The following is a 19,302-nucleotide window of genomic DNA, read 5'->3' as shown; positions in this document are numbered from 1 at the left end:
CATGTATTTTAAATAAAGAATTAACTGACTGTTTTGTATATTCTGCAAAATCCTCACTGAATGGGCCTGACCAATCAAATGGCATGCATAAGATGCATACAGAGAGACAACCAGCTTCCCACTTAGCCACTAAATTAAGTACATGGTGGTAAATTTTAAAAGAAAAAGGAACCTAAATAGTACAAGATTAGGAAAAAATATGGTTTACATTTTAAAAATATTGTTAGTTATTGTAATCCCCAGCCCTATTTTTAACCTTTTCTTCCCTGATCTAATCCATAAGTACAAGCCTTCATCAGAATCACAATTAATTTTACTTTCAAGAGTAACATGTCCAGGTTGGAGAGATGGTTCAGTGGTTAAGAGCACTTGTTACTCTTGCAGAGGACCAAGGTTCAGTTCCTAGTGCCTACATGGGAGCTCTTCACTGTCTGTAACTCCAGTTCCAAGGAATCTGAAACCCTTTTCTGACCTCTCTGCAGGCACCAGGCAAGCATGTGTTATACATACATGTATGTGGGCAAAACATTCACACACACTAAATAAATTCTAGAAAAGTCTTTGGAAAAGAGTAATGCGATGTCACTGTTTAGTTATGTTTCTACTGCTGTGATAAAACACCATGACCAAAGCTATTTATAGAAGGAGGGGTTCATTGGGGCTTCTGACTCCAGAAGGTTGAGTCCATCACCATCATGATGGGGAAGTGTTGCAGCAAAAAGAAGGACCAGCTGAGAGCTCACGCCTAGATCTTCAAACAGGAAGTGGAGTGAGTATGCTGAAAATAACTCATGGCTTTTGAAAGCTCAAAGCCCTCCCTCCCCCATGACATAGTTAACACCTCTAAACCTACACAAACTGTATCACTACCTGGGAACCAAGTATTCAGATGCCTAAGAATATGAGGGGTGGGATTTGGGTGGGGCTCTAATTCAAACTACCACATTCTTCATTCTACTCTCTGGCCTCCCCATAGTCTTATGGCCATATCATAGTGAAAAAAATGCATTTAGTATAACTTCAAAAATCCCCATAGTCTCTCACAGTCTTGGTGCCGTTTTAAAACCCCAAAGTCTAAAGTCTCTTGTCAGACTCATGGCAATGTCTTACCTGCAAACTCCTGTAAAAGCAAATTATATATTTCTCATATACAATGGAAAAGACTATACATTACTATTACTATGTAGGGGGAATAGGGGCATAGTGATGAAATGCTGGACTAAATCAAGACTGAAACCCAGCAATGCAAACTCCAAATCTTATATGTAGCTCAAGTGTGATGTTAAAAGGCTTAGAGGGCTCCAACCCTCAAATTAGTCTATTGATTGTTTTTCCATGGCTGAGATAAAATACCATAATTGAGGCAACTTATAGAAAGAAGTGGTGATTTGAGTTATGGTTTTTAAGGGATAAGAGCCTATTGCCATCATGGTAGGGAAGTGTGGAGGCAGACAGGCATGGAAACTGGAACAGCAGCTGAGAGCTCATGTCTCTAACTGCAATCAGGAAGCAGAGAGAACAAATGAGGAACTGGTGTGAGTTTTTGAACTCTCAAAGTCCTTCTCTAGAGACACACTTCGTTTAGCAAGGCTACTCTCCAAATAGTGTCACCAATCAAGTATTAATTGCCCAAGAATGTGAGGTCCCGTCCAACAACCACAAACCATTCCCTAAATGTAGATGCCCTTTGGAGACTTTTGGCTTGAAGCAGCATCAAGACCAGGCATTGGCTCAGCAGTCATTTTCTGAGAACACGAGATCAAACCTGGGTGTTCACAAACAAGCCTAAATTGAAGAGACGGCAGGTGTTGCTCAGGGAAGGGAGCCCTTTTGTAGCACAAACAATTTCATCACAAGTCTGTGTCAGATATAGGACCCCAGGACTCCATGTGTGCCCTCTATGATTCAGTTTGCTTTGCTCTGGTCATGCCCAACTCTTCTTTCAAAAAGAGAATGTTTACTCTGTGCCTTTGTGTACTGAAGTATGTAAACTCTTTGATTTTTTTAATAGATGTTTATAGTTAAGAGATTGCTTAAGCTTTAGACTTTAGAACATCATTGCTAGTGTTGACACTATGTGGACTTTGGACATAGAAACACATGTATTTTGAACCACAGGTAGTTGTCTATTAGTCATCAGGGGTAAGTTTGAACAGGAAATGTATCATTTGAACAGTTGTGCTTTGAACATGAAACATACCCTGTAGGTGCATGTGTTTGAATCACTGGTCCACAGTTGGTTGTGATGTTTGCAAAAGCTGTGGGAAATTTAGGAAGCCTTGATGGTAGGAAGTTGGGGAAATGCCTGAAGAGTATCAAAACAAAGAGTACAGATTAAAAGAGATCAATTACATATTCTTAATGAATTGTAAAGTAGAATAAAACCTACAGAATGCCTATGTAGATCTACTAGACCTCACAACTGAATGTATTTCCATAACTGTACCTTCCAATCATCCCCCTACTGGGTTCATTATGCAGAGAGAAAACAATGAATGAATTTGGAATGAATTTTTCTATCTCACAGACAAAGTAAAAAGTTAAAGACCTATATAAAAAATGTTTCTCCGTCAATTGTTGTGAATGAATCCAGCTGAGATTGTAGTACCCTATATTAATGATGAAATTATGCAAATGTGGGTGATTAATGATGATTGTTAAAGAGCTTATAGTAATTTCTTAGGAGCAATTAATATCAAAAATCCAAAAAGAGAGCAACTTCAATTAATTAAATCAACTGGTTAGATACTTTCCCTCATAATAAAAAGAACACCTATTTCTGGGACTGTTACATTTTATCCTGATGCAAATAAATTAGGAATGGCTGGTTATAAAGCAGGAAACCAGTAAGTACTTCAAAATCCATATGACTCATTTACAAAATCAAAGTTATATGCCATCACGATGGTTTCATTAGACTTTAACAAATGTCTTAATATAATTACTGATTCTCGATATGCACAAAGTGTTGTATTGCATATAAAAAGTGCTGAACTTATTCCTGGTAATTCAGAATTAACTTTATTATTTGTACTACAAGACATGCAAGCTGAAAAATGAATTGCCCATTTCATATTACGCATATTATCTCATACTGGGTTGCCTGGGCCATTCAAAAAAGAAAATAAAGAGATTAACCAATTACTGATAGGAAATATGTTGGAAATTTCAGAGTTTCATAAGAAACATCACATTAATAATAGGGACTTAAGGAAAAAATTTTCCAATACTTGGTGACAAGGTAAGGAAATTATAAAAAACTGTCCTGCTTGTTCTTTGTATAATCAAGTTCCTTTACCTGCAGAAACTAATCCTAAAGGTACATAAAGAAATAAAATTTAGCAAATGGATATATTTTGTTTAGCAGAATTTGGAAAATTAAAATATGTTCATCATACATTTGATACATACTCTGGATTACAATGGGCATCTGCCTTAAGCTCTGAAAATGTTGATTCTATAATTACACATTTATACCACGGGTATAATGGGCATACCAATATAAGTTAAAACTGATAATGCCTCCTCTTATGTTTCCAATAAAATATAACAAATTTTGTGCATTATAATACAAAACACATTACAAGGATACCATGTAATCCTACAGGACAAGCATTTGTTGAAAGATCTAATTACACTCTAAAGGAGACGCTTATTAAACAGAAGAGGGACATGAGCATCCCCAGGGATAGACTGCATACTGCTTTAGTAATTTGAAAATTTTTTAAACGCTAATGAAACAGGGACAACAGCAACTGAAATACATGGGATGGTGGAAAACCCTGCTAAATTGAGTCAGCCCATGTATTATAAATGTTTTCACATCAAAATAGAAACCAGGGAAAGTGTTAAGACAGGGTTAAGGGTATGCTTATGTTTTCACAGGAGATAAAAGGTTGTGGATCCCATCAAAAATGATAAAAATCTGCCATGAGCAAGAGGAGTCTCATGGATACCTTGGCTGAGATGCCTCTGGGAAATAAAAAATGCAGAAGGCCTTTGGAGCAAACAGCTAATTCTCCCACCTGAGGACAGCTTAAAATCTGGTGTGACAAAGGGAAGTGATAATTCAAATGCCTCAGAGACCTCTAAATGCTACAACTTTGTTCCTTGCTATGCTGTCTGTGGTAACTACTCAGGTAATGGGGACTGGTCATACTTACTGGACCTTTATCCCTAATCCTCCAATTAACTTAGCCAAAAGTTGGGGAGTTATGAATATTCCTATGATGGTTAATGAATCTTCTTGGCTACCTGGTCCTTATGACAACCAAGGTCCTACTTGGCCAATGGAGGAGGGTAAAGAGATTAAAAATTATACTGTGGGAGTACAAGGAGTTCCTATTTGTATGAGAAATGGAATTCAGTGTCTAAATATAATCTTTCAAGTATAGCTATCTATAATCAATACTACCCAGGATTATCATAGTAAGTTTTAATTGGTTCATGCATTTGGTTTTGAAGGACAGGAGATTAGTGTCACTAGTTCCATAAATCCACTCTTTGGTGAGATGAGGGTTACCACCATGGAATCTGATTGGCAAAAATGTGAGAGAAATATTGAGTGCTAATTAATATCTCCCATAGAGAAATCATTGATTTATGGCTTCTTTCAAATAAATCATTCTCACTCAAAGTTAAGATGGCAGCAGTATGGTTTGAGTGGAACTGTAGAAATTAGTTCCTCTGTTAATGAATCTATTCAATGGCGTGGAGATGAACGTCAAATCCTTTCCTGCAATTTGGCAATTTAACTCAGACTCACTTGTGGAAATTAGCAAATGCCTTCCACTCTCTTAAAGCATGGAAAAGAAATGTAAACATTAAAGATGATAAATATGCTTGGTGAAAAGGCTCCACCAAAGCCTGTTCCCTAGACCACTGACAATCAACATGTACAAGATAAAAAATGGTAGACCCCAATGATGAAGACGTTGCTTATGATGAAGCTACAGATGAATTTGCTTCCTTCTTGAACAGACAGACATCTCCTAAGATTCTCATCACGACATCAGATAGACCTAATGGGAGAATAATAAGAGTCTGTGAACAGCTCTCAACAGTTATACCAGATTCACATGTTTATTACAGAAGAGGACTGGCTCTGAAAAAAAATTATTCCAGTGCATTGCAAGAGATTTCACAGACCTGATAGTTATTAATGAAGATTGGACAACACCGAATAAACTTATTTTGAGTCACTTGCCAAATGGGCGAACTGCTCATTTTAAAATGAGTAGAACACACTACTCATTTATTCCAATAAATGCCTGGTTTATTTTAATAGGCATTTGATTATTTAATTGCTCTGATAGAAGTAGGGGTTTCTTCTATGATGGCAGGAAAGGTCTGAACTGAATTTGCCATGGGGGCCTGCATGAGGCCCCTCTGGGAGTTTCCCAAGGATAGAGGCAAAGGATTACTTTGTCTGTCTCTTGTTGATCAACATTCCTTGGTCCAATATTTACTCTTTCCACACACCTTCTGCATAATCCAGAAAGGAGGGACATTATGTTGCCATTGTTTGTGGAATAAACATTTTTTCTAGGAATGCCCTGTTTACACTCCCCTTTCAAATGACCTTGTTTTCCACACCCCAAACATCTGACATTCCTCAAACCTTTTGAAATTGATTTTCCTATCCACATATCATCATCGTCATGAGACTCAGCATTAATGTGTCCCTGATCCAGTCCTCCAAGGGTGTAGATCTTACCTTTAATGACCTGATTATTCTTTTGCATGCTGCTATAATCAGTCTAACCATTCGAAGTGTTGAAGTGTTCTTCTTAATATTCTTTCAGCGAGCTTCTGTACCAGGATCATCATAGGTGAGTTTTGCCATGGCCTCAACAACTTCACCAGTATCCCAGTTGTTGGTCTTGCTCTAAGAAGGTATAGACTTTCAGAGTTTAAGTTTGAAGACATACTAGAATTTATACAGGTATGCAGGCTAGAGCATTCACAAGCGATGCTCTAATTATTAGGGTGCCATTATCCTGGCTCCTTCAGTAGCAAGTAAGGTAATGGTACATATGCCATAAAAGGATGGTTTTAATTTAGCCTAAATGACTGTGGTCATATTTTGTTTGTGCTAAAATATGTAGATGTAACCAACCATCTTATTAAATAAGAAACACAGAACCAATGCAAAGAAGAAAGCGAAGAGATCAGAGCTAAGAGCCTTACCGCCTGCTGCAGCTAGCCTCTTAAGCCAAGAGACCTCTCTGAAAAGGAGCTACTTCCTGTGTGTTTGTCTTTATCTAGTCTTTCTGTTCTGCCTTCTAATTGGTTGTAAACCCAAATACATGACTGCCTCATCACTGCCTGTTTGTACAGCCATCCAGGTCTTCTATGGTATTGAGATTAAAGGCGTGTGTCTCCAATGCTGGCTGTATCGTTGACCACACAGAGATCTACCTAGCTCTTCTACCAAGTGCTGGAATTAAAGGTGTCAGCCACGAATGCCCAGCTCTGCTATGGCTTGCTATTAGCTCTGATCCCCAAGCAACTTTATTTATTAACATACAAATAAAATCACATTTCAGTACAAATAAAATACCACCATATTAATGTGATATTTTATTTGTATGTTAATAAATAAAGTTTGCCTGGAGATCAGTGGTCATAGCCAGCCATAAACCAAAGTCAGGTGGTGGTAGCACATGCCCTTAATCAGATCACATGGAAGGCAGAGTCCCTGTGTGTTCAAGGACACAGCCGAGCTTGGTGACACATGCCCTTAATTCCAGTACCAACCATAGAGACCTGGAGGTTTGTATAGACAGGCAGTGATGAGAAAGTGTGGGGGCTCGGTTAAGGGCCAATGAGAAGGCAGAACAGCAAGTTAATAAAGGCACAAGTTGGACAGGAAGAAGTTCTCTTGGGAAGCAACAGCAGTGTTGTGAGCTAAGGCTAGTTGGCAGCTATTGCTCTGATCTCTACAGCTTGCACCCCTGTATTTGGCTCTATGTTTCTTCTTTAATAAGACTGTTTAGAAATTTTTCTACAGATTATTGCTCTTGTTTTGGGAATTATTGCATTGACTGCTACTACTGCAACAATCAAAGTGGCCCTCCTAAAAAAATTCAAACTGCTGAGTTCATTAGAGTCTCTCATAAGCATTCTGCAGAACTTTGGACAGAACAAAATAAAATAGATAATGAGATAATTAATGAATTAGCTGATTTGAGACAAGTTGTTATATTGTTGGGAGATCACTTAAAAATATCGAAGGAGCAGATAACATTAAAATGTGATTGGAATGTTACATCCTATTATATTGCACTTTTAACATCAATGATAGCAAGTACGATTGGGAAATGGTTAAGATGCTTTTGATGGGTCACTCTAATTCTTCTCAAATGACTATGATTTACAGCAAGAAATTAAGGAAACATCCACAAACAAGGTACGTGATATGACAGGAATGGATGTTATGGAAAGCCTTGCAGATATGATACCGTCATTCAGCCCTATGAATGACTTTAATAGAGTTCTTGTTTTAGCAAGTGTTACACTTGTGCTAGCAATACTATCTTTGTTGGCTTTAAAATGTGTTTTGGCTTACTTCACAAGATTGTAAAACAGAATAGAGAAAAGGCTATTTGTGCTGCAAAGCTACATAATCACCAATATAATTAATGTTTGCATATAAAAAGGGGGATATGTTAGTGAAGTTCCTGCAAATTTCAAACGTGGTTTGATTCCAGAGTATTAGCACCTAGGTTTGATCTGTCTATGCACACATGTATGTACCATGAAGTATGTGTGGAGATCAGAGGATAACTTCTGAGAGTTTGTCCTTTCCTTCTACTATGTGGAACACAGGACAGATTCAGGTGACCAGGCCTGGAAACAGGCACCTTTACCCACTGAGCCATCACTCTGGACCAAAAACGTATAATCTTATAAATGTAGCCTGGGTGGTTATTTTGGCAAATGGGGATAGAGATTCCTTGGGATCAGTTCATTAATTGCGTCTTTTCTTTGTTGGACATGAAGTACAAACCATAAGCTCCATATATTCTTAGGGAAATGGAAAAAGAGAACATACATTGTAGGGTTTCCCATGCATGGCCTATGGGCTACTAGAGGCTTCCTTTCACATATGTTCTCCAAATGGGGAGGTCATAAGTAAGGTCCGTGCAGTTGCTTTGTTTTGGTTTTACCAAGGCAGGCAAGAAGAGGCCTGGGAGACAGCCCTGGGAGGCTTTCCTTGTCTTCTGTCTGTCCTCTCACAGTTTGCTTTCCTCCTCTCCTCTCTCACTCCTCTCCCCACTCAGCTCACCAACTAGAACAGATTCTCGACATCATTCCTCTTCTCCTCAGCTTTCCTTCTGGATGCTTCCATTCCCTTTCCCTTGTGGTAGAAGGTGCACAGGCTGCCAACCTCTGGATGGACAGTCTAGTGCCTGGCACTGCAGTCTTCTCCTCACTCAGAGCCCTCAGGTACTTAGAGGTTAGTTCACTGCAGCCAGCCTGTGCTTTCAAGGTCAGCTCTTCTGACTCAAAGCACATTTCAAAGTGCTTCCCTTTGCAGCTGCCCTTGTGAGATGCAGGCAGGGTTTGCTCACTCTGCATACATCCAGTGCCCTGCTTGTCACAATAGCAAGAAATAGCTTGTCTTGGAAACTAGTGAGGGGGTGGCAATGTATTCCCTGTGTATACAAAGATGACTATGTTACCAATATTCCACAACACTCAGGGTAACTTTCCATTTGTAGTATGGACTGGGAAAGAGCTTCAAATGCACCACCACCTGGAAGAAACCAGACATACCCAGGGTTTCCTAGGTGGAAAGACACATAGTGTCTGGGACTGGAGACCATGAGATCATTGCAGGTAGTTCAATGCTGTAATTTTATTCACAACACACTCCATAGCACAGGACATGTTATTTGAATGACCTGGGAGGATACAGATCTGCACAAGGATCCATAATGTCCTGAACTAATTACTAGATGTGACAGAGCTATCTCCTGGTCCAAATCATTATTACCTCATTCATAGCCCCAGAGCAGAGTTCACTCCATAAATCTATGGTGGAGCCAGGTGCAAGGCACAGGAATTGAATCCTGTCTAAAGGTGAAGGTGAAGGTTGATTTTGTTCCCTGCCAGCCATCAGTCCAAACCCTCTACAGTGAGTGATTTCACAAGCCATCAATCTGACTTTTGATATTTGACCTGAGGGAGGATAGCATGAAGCAGGGCCAGAAACAAGTCCTTATTCAGTTCCAAGGTATCCTTCATATGCTATCCATTGGTTAACATTTTAAATTAGTGAAGACTCAGGGTTTTAAGCATGTCATTATTAACCTCTAGGAACCTGAGAGGGAAGGGGCAGTGACCAGATCCTCTTAGATTGCTATCTTCTGAGGAAGACATGGGGAGGGTTGGATATTTTTTTTCTTTTTTTCCCTTTGCTGAAGACAGACGGACAAAGACAATTTTCCCTAAAGGAAAAAGAGTTCTGCTGGGAAGTGAAGAGGGCAGAGATCTGTATCAGCAGACTGTGGTCTCCATCAAGGCTCTGACTTTTCTAGTTGTGTGTGTGCCAACTGTGATGCTCAGTGGCTGCTAAGGAGTTTCAGACCCACCATTGTGGGGCATTTACCCATCAACCCCACAGATCCCCAGAGTTTTCTTGAGTGTGAGCAGCAGGAAATATTAGATAGAAAGATTTATTGCAGAGAATCTTGCGGAGATAAACAGATAGAAAATAAAGGATAGCCTTGAGAGGGCCTGGAACCTTTTCCAACAGGCCCCTACTGTCTCTGCCCCAGGGTTTTTATAGAGATGCAAGGGGTGGAGCAAAAGACCTCCTCCCCCAGCACAGCCAAGTGCAGACCATCTCAGACACCTGCCCTCGGGCCTGTGGTCCTAATCATCTTCTATGCGGACCTGCTGGGTAAACCACGAGGAATCCAAGAACGGGCTCCCATAGGTCCCCCTTTCTTAATATATATAAAAAATAACTATTAAGGGCTTACAGCAATCTCCATAGCTGTTACACCTCCCAGTATGGGAGTAGAGGATGATATAGATGGCATTTCTCTTTTGAATTAGTTCCAAGGTGACTATAGCAGTCTTAGCTGCCTCAAGCCCTATCTAAACCAAAAACTCTTAAGGTGACTACCAACTTAAAGAATCCCTCAGCTTCATCATTACCATTAACAGGTTAACATAAATATTGCTATACATAGTCACAATTCTCTCAATCTTACAACTCAAAGCAAACTCTTAACAGAACCATTTGAATTAGCATATATGGTGCTATATATAGTTAACAATTTTCTCGGTCTTACAACTTTAACTCAGTCATTTGAATTTTCCTGTTAACAGAACATAGGAAAAACTTCGACGTATTCACATCAAACTTAAATATTTCCTTAACTCCACAAAACCAGGGTGCATTAATATCAATAGGTTTCTGCGAACATAATTCAATCTCATAACTCCTCGTTTTCTTTATAATTTTTTAAACAAAATCTCAAACCTAGTTATAGGAACCCAAACTTATACAATTCCTACAAACCCATATTGAAAAGCAATATTTTCAATCTAACCATTAACACTTTGAAAACTTTTAGCAAAACATCCAAAAGCAGTTTCTTAATAAAACTCTTTACACACTTTAAAATTAGTCTCTTACTATATACCCCATTTGCATTTCTTACTAATAAAACATGACATTAATCCACTCAAACAACAATTTCAATTAAATAGACTAAGGAATATTAACTCTCCCTTTTCTTTATAATTTTAAGCAAAATCTCAAGCCTAGTTAGAAAACCCAAACTTTTCTGTTTAAACAGTTCCATTTTTAACCCAATTCCAGAAAACCGTTCCTAGGTCACTACTCAAAATTGTCCCATTGCAATGAAATCTCTATTGTTTATTTCATTTCTTAAGTCTTAAAATTCAAATATTAAATTCTGGTACTAGCCTTCCAAATATGAGAAATCCATAACCAAAATCTTTTTGTAATTTTATCTCATTTTAAGTTCAAAAAGTTCAAACAAGAAATAAATTCTGGTATCAAGCTTTCACTTCCAAATATGAAGAGATGTTTTTTCAACCAAAACTTTTTGCTGTTAACAATTTTTGTTCAAACAAGCATCTCTGAGCTTTTATTCTTAAGCCAGAGACCTTTTTAGGTATAGTAGTATTCTAAACTGCACCGTTTTTGATGTCAGCTCAGGTTTTTCTGTGTTGTGTTGATTTTCCACGGATCTCAGCTGCGGATGCCTTGTTGTGCTGGTTCTGGCGTCTGCCATTCTTAGCTTCTTAGCGGCTTCTGGAGCTTTTGAAACCATTCAGACTGCCTACTTTGCAGTCTACTAGGACACTAACCTTCTGTATCTCGGGTTCTTTCACCATATACATTAAGAATAGACTCACACTTAACATTTACACTTTTTTACAAACTCACATAACATGTGCTTAAGCATAAACTCACTCAACATTTACACATTTTTAAAACTCACATATAACATATTAACATTATTTATTTATACTTTAAGGAAACTTTAGCAAATATATTTCTTATTACTTCTTATATACAACTGGTATCTTTACTTTTTACAAGCTTATTACTACATGTCTTAAGACTGCCTTAGATACTTCTTGCAAGCTTATATTCTTAAAGGAACTCTATAGATCTATTTTACAAACGTATATAGGGCTACCATTAGCATATATTTAACTTAGCAAACACCTAAAGATTTCTTAACACAGATCTAACAAGACAGAATTTTTACAAACTAACATATCTTATTTTCGTCTTTCTACTTCTTACTCTTAATTATTATCACCATCTCTATTAGAAAGATTCTCTTAACTAGACAGAAAGTACGTACATCATTTCTAAAGTTTAGAGTTTATAGTCAGCTTTGTTATAAAGCACTGGGATTTAGTGAATGTTGTCATTATAGAGTTGTGATATTTGTTGCTAGGGGATTGTAACATTCTCAGGACGAAGCCACACCCCAAAGTTGCCTAGTTCTCTCAGCCTTTCTGGAACCAGCAGAGATGCACTGTCAGCGGTAGATGGTTTTTAACTAGAGGCTGTCCCTTCACCCAAATTCATAATAGTCCCCTAAGTACTTCAATTCAGACAAACATTTCTATTACAGCAGTACTCTTGGTTTGCTCTACCGAAAAATTTCACTTCGTGCTAAGAGTGAAATTACTGTATTTAGCTGCTGTAAAGCTCGTCGCCAAATACTGCACAGCTATTAGGTGATATAAGGTATTTTTCTAAAGGAGCTAGTAAAGCCAAAATGGCACAGCTCAGAACTCTTATTTCCTCACTGTTTGCATTCATCAGTGACAAAACCTCAGAAATACTAATTGAGCCACTTTCATTTTGGTTCCTTTATAGGAAATGTCGTTGGAGCTGACCCTTCCTTAGTTCCACGCTCCTTACCAGACGTTCCAGTAACCACCAATCTTCATTCTCCTCTTGTGAAAAAACACAAACATGTCCTCGACCCCATATTAACAAAGGATTAGGACCCTTCCATAATCCCGAGAAGGGATCTTTCCATTTCACTTGAGCAAAAGTCGCTTGGGTGCCACTGTGCTAAAATCTATCTGTGGCAGACTGTTCATAGACATCCATATTCAAAAAGTTCAGAACAAAAACAGCATGATTTAATGCATTATGTGGCGATTGAGGGTAAATTTCTTCCTTTTTTATTTTTATTTTTTGAAGTTGTATTTTAAGACTGCTATGAGCCCTTTTTACAACTCTGAGGATTATAAGGAATACCTGTTTTATGTATGATTTCCCATTGGGTACAAAATTGTCGAAATGCCTTACTACTATATCCAGAACCATTATCAGTTTTAATAATTTTTGGTAAACCCATATACGAAAAACACTTCAAGCAGTGCATAATGACATGTTTTGTAGCTTCGCCAGGTTGTGCACTAACCATTAAAAATCCTGAATAAGTGTCAATGATCACATGTACATATCTTAATTTGCCAAATTCTGCAATATGTGTAACATCCATTTGCCATAGATGATTGGGAAGAAGACCTCGAGGGTTTACCCCTAAGTGAGGGACAGGAAAATATTTTGGACATACCCTACATCGTTTAACTATTTGACGAGCTGCTTCTTTGGTAAGTTTGAATTGCTTTCTTAAGCTTTTGCTATTTTGATAATGAAAAGCATGCAACTGTTGAGCCATTTCCACTTGGGATAATGCTGCTATCTTTTTTAACTTATCAGCCATCACATTACCCTCAGCTAAAGGACCAGGATGATTGGAGTGAGCTCTAATATGGCCCACAAAGCATGGCAGCTTTCTTTTGTGAATAGCGTCTTGAATTTGTAGAAACATTTTGACTTGATTGTTAGTTCCAATATATTCACCAAAATTGTTACTATTCAAAGGAGTCAAGAACATAGATGTTCTTTCATGAAATGTATCCTTCATTAGCTTACTCTGAGAAAAAGCATTTTCAGGATTTAGTATTTTTACTTCATTAGCTTTAACTCCTGATGTTATCAGCAGCTGTGATATTTAGCATTGATTTCTTATAAGGAATTTTCAGGTAAAGCAACTCTTTTGTAAGATGGCTAGATTTTCTGAAGTTTGTTTTCCATCTGTAAAGCAGTCATTTCTTTTTGAATGCCTGTTTCCTTGTCTCCTTATTAGATTTGCAAAGGAATTGCTCATTGCAGGCAGTTTGTTCAAACGGCAAAGAACTTTTTTAATTTCAACATAAGTTTCTTCATATCTAAGACAACATTCAGTGTATAAACTGCTTTCCCTTGCTTTCTTAAGGATTTTTAAAGTGGCTTGTTTGCTCTTAAAGCTAGCTTTTTGTCATCCAACTACCGTAAAAACTTTGCACAGCTATTAGGGTAAATAAGGCATTTTACCAACGGAGCCCCAAACCTCGAAACACCTAGTTCCGTATCCTTTCAATTTTTCATTGGAACTGACACTTAAACTCTTAGACGATTTTCCTCCTTATTCTTTTAAAAGCTGTATTTTAAGTTTACCATGAAAGTATTTTCATGCTGACTAAAGTGTTTCAGGGCAATGTCGCCATCTTTAGCGGAAACACTACCTTTCCCAGAATGCATTTCCCTTATATCAGTCCCTTGTTGCAAGCTAGCTTTTGGACTTCATGTCTCATTTCTTTTTCGGTCTGAGAGTTAACTTCTAATTTTTTTTTGTTTGTTTGTTTGTTTTTTTTTTTTTTTTTTTACCAGACTTGCTTACAAATTCTTGCCCAGGAGGTTTGAACAAAGTTTTTTGCCTTTGCAACTGGAGATTTGAACAAGCATTTTACATTTTCAGCTATGGCACATTGGGAGATTCCTATTCTCTCCTCAGCTGGCTTCAACAGGTGTCTCTCCTTCATTTGACACTGGCCCCGCATCAGAACCACACCTTCCTCGTTAGTGCGCATTGAGGCTGGCATTTCTGATAGCAACTTTCCTCGGGGCTTGTGTTTGTTTTAGCCAGTCAGTGAAAAACAAGATCATGTACAACAGCTTTTCCATAGCTCCTTCAGAGAGATTTTCTCCCACTGATTTATCTCATTTTGCTTGTTCGTCCCACCCTCAACCCCCTAACCCCAGATGCAGAGCTCCAGGTATCTGTCTGAGGCTCTGTTCCTCTGCTAGCTGCTTTTGGAGGAAGGGGCTTTTTTTTCTCCCCCCAAATCTGCCACAAATTCTAGCAGCTTTTTCAGGTCATGCATTTTCTGGGGAGGTATCTGTCCCTTCTGTTTCAGAGTCTTTCTCCCAGACAGTTCCCAGTTTGGTCTCAGTTTATCCCCTCTACCCCAGAAACAGTTTCCCACACTACAGTGGCAGCTTTCCCTGATACTGAAGGTAGGGGCTTTTTGTCCGTTTGTTTTCAGGGTCTGTGTTGTTTGCGTACAGACTGAAAATCTAACAAGGGAGGTTTTTGCCATTTCTAAACTCCCATTAGGACAGGTGCTTTGCATCATCAGGCCTTCACCTGCCCCAGTCCCCCAGTGGGCTGTGTTTGCTTGTCTGGGTGCTCAAGGACAGAGCTTATGCCAGAGGCAATCAACCCTTAGGGCTATATACACTCCCTCATCTCATCGGGAGTCAGTTGAAACAGAGTATAGATGTAACCAACCGTTTTATTAAATAAGAAACACAGAAATAATGCAAAGGAGAAAGCCGAGAGGTCAGAGCTCAGAGCCAAAATCTCACCCTTCCGCCTGCGGTGTCCCAGATTCCCGAATGAGAGCTCCTTTTCCTGTCTGTTAGTCTATTTAAAGAGACAGAACAAGCCACAGCTATCTCACCTCACCAGTTCCTCAGCTGGTCCTGTTTCCTCAGACTGGAAGCTTCTGTGTCCTCATCCCAATAGCTCTCAGCTGAACTGTGTTGCTCCAAAGCCTGAAAGCTTAACCAGCCAAATGCTTCTAGTTTCTGGTCCTCACGCCTTATATATCTTTTTGCTTTCTACCACCACTCCCTGGGATTAAAGGCTGGCGTTCTGGGATTAAAGGCGTGTGCCACCACCGCCACACTTTTGCTATGGCTCTAATAGCTCTGACCCCCGGACAACTTTATTTATTAACATACAATCAAAATCATATTTCAGTATAATTAGATTACCACCACAACAGAGCTTTTCTCAAAGAGGTGCTTTCTCTGACAGAAAAGCAAGCTTTACTCCTGGATAGTTCTGTTTTGCCCTGGCTGGGCTCTTTCCCCAGACAGCGTTCTGACTGAGCAGCACAACTGCTTCAGACCCAGTTCAGCTTTACTGTTTTCCCAGAATGGTCCTTTCTCTGATAGGAAAGCTTTTTCTCAGATTTTCTTTTTACAGCTGTGGACCTATCAACCCGGGACTTGTAGGAAAGCAGATAACTGTGCCGTTCCCACCGGCTTTAGTTTTGTTTGTTCATTAGCAATCTTCCCCTGGGTCCTGCACCTTCCTGCCTCAGCTCTGTGCTCCAGGAAGTTTACGACTGCAGGAACCCTAGTATCCCCAAAATGCACTCCAACTCAGAGACTCTGGCCAGTCACCTCTGGGTTTTTGGTCAGAAGTGAGGATATAATGCTAACAGTTTACATTGCTTCAGGGGATCTTTGCATTAGGATGATTAGGAGCACCTTTTCATTCTGAAATGCTCAAACAAAACCCTTGATGCCTCAGCTTGGCTGTAACTGAAAAGCTTGGCTTTTTGCTTTTCTCAGGTCAAGTTTCCGGCCCTTTTGGGCTCTCTGTAGCTCTTCACCCACTCTCCCAAGCATTTCCCTCAGGGTACTCTGACCCACTGTCTCTTACTAGCTTGAAGAGACAGAGCTTAGAAGACGTTTTTAGAAACTTGTCCCTGCCTCCTGCATTGCAGGGAGGATTGTTAAAGCTTGAAAGAACTTAGGTTTTTCTGTCTTAAGTTTGTTGTTTTCCCTTAGAGCTAATCACAGGTGGTCCCCATACTAATATCTTCAGGTGATTCTAATTTTTGTCCTTGAGAAAGTTAAGGCTTTAGTTTTTAAAGTTTTTTAAGAGAGCTTTTGAGAAAGATTAAAGCTTTTTAGAGAGATTTTTCCCCCAAATTTTCCAAGAAAAGCTTTTAGTTTAAGAGAAAGATTTTTTTTCCCCAATAGAGAAAGACCAACTTTTCCCAAAACTTCCCAACTTTAAACTTTGACTTCTTACACCCCCATTTTTGCCTCAGGGAGAAATCACTTTCTCCTGCCACTTGGATTTAGCATTTCAGCTGTCTCCAGGACAAAAGCTTCCACAGGAAACTTTCTTCCCCATAAGCTCAGAGAAGAGTTTTACTACCCGTAAAGCCCAAAGAAAGATTTTCCCCCAGTTTGCTTTCATAGCCCCCAAAGTTAGAAAATTGAAGAGTTTTTCTGTCTAGTTGCCTTACTTATTTTTTCCTACACGATCTGACACTTAAAAGTTTTTCCTACACTATATTACTACCCTATACCTTATACTTATTTTTCACAGAAATTGAGAAAGGGATAGAAGACAGCAAATTTTGACAGAAGAGAATTTCACTGCAGCATCAGACATCCTTCCAGTCCACTTTCCTTTTCTCTCCAGGATAAAACCCCTGCCTCTCAATAATATATATATATTCCATAACACCGGCATGCCTTTCCACTGGCAGGGCTGACTCAGCACTTTCGCCAAAAACTCTGTAATAAAACTATTATTTTCCTTTATCTTTAGTCCCTATTCATTTGTCTTCCCCTTTTTTCATTCTCCCTTTTTTTTCTTTAGTCCCTTTTTCTTTTTTCTTTAGTCCCTGTTCATGGCACCATTCTGTGGGGCGTTTACCCATCAACCCCACAGATCCCCAGAGTTTTCTTGAGTGTGAGCAGCAGGAAATATTAGAAGGATTTATTGCAGAGATAAACAGATAGAAAATAAAGGATAGCCTTGAGAGGGCCCCCTACTGTCTGTGCCCCAGGGTTTTTATAGAGACGCAAGGGGTGGAGCAAAAGACCTTCCCCCCTCCCCCCAGCACAGCCAAGTGCAGACCATCTCAGACACCTGCCCTCGGGCCCGTGGTCCTAATCATCCCCTATGCGGACCTGCTGGGTAAAGCCACGAGGAACCTGATAACGGGCTCCCACACACCGTCACCTGGGAAACACCTAGAATTCACTGCAGGAATGCCAGGCAGTCCTATTGACATCAGCCAACATTCAGTCAAGTAGGCAACTGATACCAGGGAAAGGGCTGGTCCCAAGCCCTCAGCTCCACAGTCCTTAGAGAGGTCTCCTGACCCTCCTAGACAGGTGTGGGGAGGACTAGGAAACCATGTCATTCCACTGCTGCTGTGCCTCACACCAGCAAATATTCCAATGCAGGGCTGTGGTACAGGAAGCTGAGGTGCCCAAATCTGGGAGAAACGGAGCATGCACACCAGGTTATAGCTGTCAGATAGCTCTCCCACAACCTTAAAGCCTAAAATTGCTCTTTTCTGGTCAGGAAATTTGCTGAACTGTGAGGGAAAAATTGAGTGGCAGCCCAGGAATTTGGATGGAACATGGGCAATGCTTCTTCTGCTTGTGAAACAAGAGAAGCCTGTCTTCTGTGTTTGTCCTCTCCACTTTTGCAGAACCTCTCACTGACAGCTCCTTTTACAGATGCAAGAGAAAGCCCCCCTTTGTCTATCCTGATCATCCTGGACGGGCCTGATCCTGGGGTTCATGGGGATGCTGGGCCTGAGGCTGCTGCTGGTGAGTGGTTGGTTGGACTTGCCGCCTGGGCCACCTCCTCATCCTTCATGTGCTCTCATCCAGGTACTTTTGTCTTGTTTCACTTTAGACAGATACAGTGTAAAATGTCTTGTACAAGATCAAATTTTTAAAAAGGAGTTGCTTATTTTAATTTACACAGAGTATTTTACCTGCATATATGGCTGTGCACCACACACGTGTGCCTGGTGCCTTTGGAGGCCAGAAGAAGACGGCATTGGATTTCCTAGAGCTGGAATTACAGATGATTGTGTGAATGAAAAGTCCCCAATGGAAGGTGTCTGGTTGGAACAAAGAACTCCTGGAGGAGTCTGTGTCTAGAGACTGATGCACCAGTTGGCATCTCAATCCTGTGGAGAGACTGGAATTTTGTAGGTTCAGGGGCTAAATACTTTATCTTGGGCTAGTCTTAGCTTTTTGAGACAGCCATTTCTTGCCACTCTGTATGTGAAGAAACACCTAATGATAATAAATAAGCTATTAACTTATAACTAACATCTTGTGATAATATGTAAAAATCTCTTAAAAGCTATTAACTTAGCAGAACACTAGTTTTCACCAATCCAAGAGCTAAGAATGTAATCCAATAGCATCTGAGGTCTATAGACTAGCACCCCACTTCTCCTTGTACCTGCCTTTCTGGTGTACCCACCAATGTATTTTAAATTTGCCTTGACTTATGACTTTCATTGTTTTGTAAAACAATTAAAAAGCCTGTGAAACTGCTTTCAAGCTGGAACATGCCATTTGGAATTATCTAAATCCTTGTTCCAGGTCATGGTCACTCAAAATGGCTTCAGAACAAACTACCCCCTATTTCCTTTAAGATGTGAGCTGTGGTTTGTACATTGATAGTTCTGAGCCGCTTTCTGTGTTTTGGGTACAGAAGATGGTCCTTTGTGAGAGTAGCATGTGTTCTTAATCACTGGGCTGTCTCTTCAGACCCTCAAATTATTTTGCCCCTGATTCTTGATAAAGCTGCCTAAAAGTATATAAACAACCCATGCTAGAAGCTGAATGCCAGTGACGGCATTTGGGAAACTGTAGTAGGGCGGCTTTGAAGA

At 39.7% G+C, this 19,302-nt stretch overlaps 1 protein-coding gene and 1 long non-coding RNA gene across 6 annotated transcripts in view; both read left to right on the top strand.

The window, feature by feature from the left end:
* LOC121826335 (uncharacterized) overlaps nucleotides 1-19,302 on the top strand; it is a 187,933-nt gene that overhangs the window by 110,142 nt on the left and 58,489 nt on the right. The window lies entirely within an intron of this gene.
* LOC143273924 (uncharacterized) lies at nucleotides 5,520-18,964 on the top strand. Its single transcript, XR_013052256.1, has 4 exons — nucleotides 5,520-5,831; nucleotides 13,032-13,134; nucleotides 18,128-18,283; nucleotides 18,381-18,964. It is a non-coding gene; the product is annotated as an uncharacterized LOC143273924 (long non-coding RNA).

Source organism: Peromyscus maniculatus, chromosome 6 (genome assembly GCF_049852395.1).
Source record: "Peromyscus maniculatus bairdii isolate BWxNUB_F1_BW_parent chromosome 6, HU_Pman_BW_mat_3.1, whole genome shotgun sequence".
Taxonomy (NCBI): Eukaryota; Metazoa; Chordata; class Mammalia; order Rodentia; family Cricetidae; genus Peromyscus; species Peromyscus maniculatus.
The sequence above is the reverse complement of the archived record's forward strand: the minus strand, read 5'-3'. Positions and strand labels throughout refer to the sequence as shown.